The sequence below is a fragment of the Triticum aestivum genome, chromosome 4B (genome assembly GCF_018294505.1).
Source record: "Triticum aestivum cultivar Chinese Spring chromosome 4B, IWGSC CS RefSeq v2.1, whole genome shotgun sequence".
NCBI classification, from domain to species: domain Eukaryota; kingdom Viridiplantae; phylum Streptophyta; class Magnoliopsida; order Poales; family Poaceae; genus Triticum; species Triticum aestivum.
In genome coordinates, this window is record NC_057804.1 from 33,501,342 (window position 1) to 33,504,191 (window position 2,850).

The following is a 2,850-nucleotide window of genomic DNA, read 5'->3' on the forward strand; positions in this document are numbered from 1 at the left end:
CCTGTATGTAGTCATCATCTGGGTTGGGCGGCACGTTCAGATCGAACGGCGCCATTGAGGAGATGGAGAAGAAGAGCGGGAGAAGATGAAGGAGTGAGGCCGTGTGGTTGTGCTTTTATAGAACAATTCGTGACCTCGGGTGATTTCGCGCCAAAGAGAAAAGTTTCGCGGGTTTTCTCTCATACTCAAACGAAAACGGAGAGAGGAGGAAGATAACGATCCGTGAGAGAAGGAAACAGCCAATGCATGCATGGTAGCCAGACGCTGATTAGACGAGCGAATTCTACGGGTGGGCCATGTGACGTGGGATTTTTCCTTTGCATGGGTTAGCTGAAACGGCCAGCACTAATGACGGGATTAATTTTCAAATTCAGTTTCGTTTTTGAGGGAAACCTGCGCGCGCTCTCCTCCAATCTCAATCCACCTAAATCGCAGAGCTTTTTCTTAGGCGCCCTATGCACCTGGACGGAGGGAGTAACGCAGCAAGATAATCTGGTCACCCAAACGTCTCATGACCCATCGTTTCCTCTTCGGCTTCTGTAATAACAGACGATCGCATCCCAGATGGATCTTCAGTTTCGCTTCTTTTATCTCCCCGCTTCCCACATCATCTCACGGAGCTGCAGCCACCAAAACCACGCGCGACCTCATAGTCAGGCAGATCAGGCTCGATGCTCCTCCACCGCGGTGCGCTTCGACGGTGTTGAGGGAGAAGATCGAGATTAGGGAGAACACACACCACACATTCTCATTGATCGTGTAGGGGGTATATGTACAGCTTAGCGCTACCTGCCTACAGAGTGGAGATCATGGGGTGGAGAAACTACCCGTCGTGCGCCACGATCTGGCTGCACGAGCCGGTGCGCGTCGTGTACGCGGTGACTATACAGAGTGCGTACACGACGGTATTCTACTGCGTAACACCCCCCGCAGTCGTGACGTCGGCAGCGGCGACGCAAAGACTGGAACGGAAGTCACAGAAGGCATCCGTGGGCAGCCCCTTCGTCATGATGTCGGCGAGCTGCTGGCGCGTGGGGATGTGGAGAACGCGGAACTCGCCAAGGGCCACGCGCTCGCGCACAAAGTGAATGTCCAGCTCTACATGCTTCGTGCGACGATGGTGGATGGGGTTGACGGAGAGATACACCGCGAACACGTTGTCGCAGTAGACGAGGGTCGCCTTGTCGACCGACAGGAAGAGCTCGCCGAGGAGTTGGCGCAGCCACACGCACTCGGCCACGACATTGGCAACGCCGCGGTACTCGGCCTCCACACTGGAGCGGGACACTGTCGCCTGTCGCTTGGAGGACTAGGAGACGAGGGTGTCGCCAAGATAGATGCAGAAGCCGGAGGTGGAGCGCCGTGTGTCGGGGCAGCCGGCCCAGTCGGCGTCGGTGAAGGCGCGAAGATCCAGGGAGTGCGAGGCGCGGAGATGCAGCCCGAGGTGCGCCGTGCCGCGAATGTAGCGCAGAACGCGCTTGACCAGAGCGAGATGGCACTCGCGCGGGTCGTGCATATGCAGGCAGACTTGCTGCACGGCGTAAGCGATCTCCGGCCTGGTGATCGCGAGGTACTGCAGCGCGCCTGCAGTGCTGCGGTAGGCGGAGGCGTCGTCCACACGAGGGCCGTCGGCAGCGGGGAGCTTGCCCTTGGTGTCGACAGGCGTGGGAGAGGGCCGGCAGGTGTCCATGCCGGCGCGGTCGAGCACATCCTCGGCGTACTGTTGTTGACAAAGAAAGAAGCCCGCGGGCGTGCGCGTGACCTTGATGCCCAGGAAGAAGTGCAGAGGCCCGAGGTCCTTCATGGCGAACTCCCCCGCGAGTCCAGTGATGATGCGTTGAAGCATGGCCGGCGTGGACGCGGTGAGCACAATGTCGTTGACGTAGAGAAGAAGGTACGCTGTGTCCCCACCGCGGCGGAGCGTGAACAGGGAGGAGTCCGAGCGCGTGGCGGAGAAGCCAAGCGTCTTGACGAAGCCCGCGAACCGAAGGAACCAGGCGCGGGGCGCCTGCTTCAAGCCATAGAGCGACTTTGAGAGGCGGCAGACATGGTGAGGACGATCGGGGTCGACGAAGCCGGCAAGTTGAAGACAGAACACCTCCTCGTCCAGGGTGCCGTGCAGAAAGGCGTTGGAGACGTCAAGTTGATGAACAGGCCATTCCCGCGATGCAGCGAGCGTGAGGACCGTGCGGATGGTGGCGGGCTTGACGACCGGCGAGAAGGTCTCGCCGTAGTCGACGTCGGCGCGCTGGCGGAAGCCGCGCACGACCCAGCGGGCTTTGTAGCGGGCGAGGGAGCCGTCGGAGTTGAGCTTGTGCTTGAAGATCCATTTGCCGGTGATGAGGTTGGCGCCGGGGGGACGCGGCACCAGTTCCCATGTGCGGTTGCGGACCAGGGCGTCGTACTCGTCGCGCATGCCGGCGAGCCACCGGGGATCGCGAACCGCAACGCGGACGGAGGCAGGAACCGGCGAGAGGGCCGGCGAGGTGTCGACGACAGCTGCGTCGAAGTACTTCGGGTTGGGCCGGAAGATGCCACGCTGCGCGCGCGTCACTGGCCTGGAGGGAACCGCGGGCACCAGAGATGATGGAGCAGCAACGGGCGAGGTCGACGGCGATCCCGAGGAGCCCGCGCGGGAGCCAGAGCCGATTTTTGAATGTGGCGGGGGCGCGCTGTTGTGGATGCCGCCCGGAGAGGATCGGACGGTGGAGTTTGAAGGGAGGTTCGGCGCACCAACAGATGAGGACGCAGAGCCGCCCGATCCCGATCCGGTGGTGGTAGGTGGACAGAGTGGAGCCGCGTGTGGAGGGAGCGGGGCGACCGCGTCAGGGGACGGGGGCAGAACGCGCG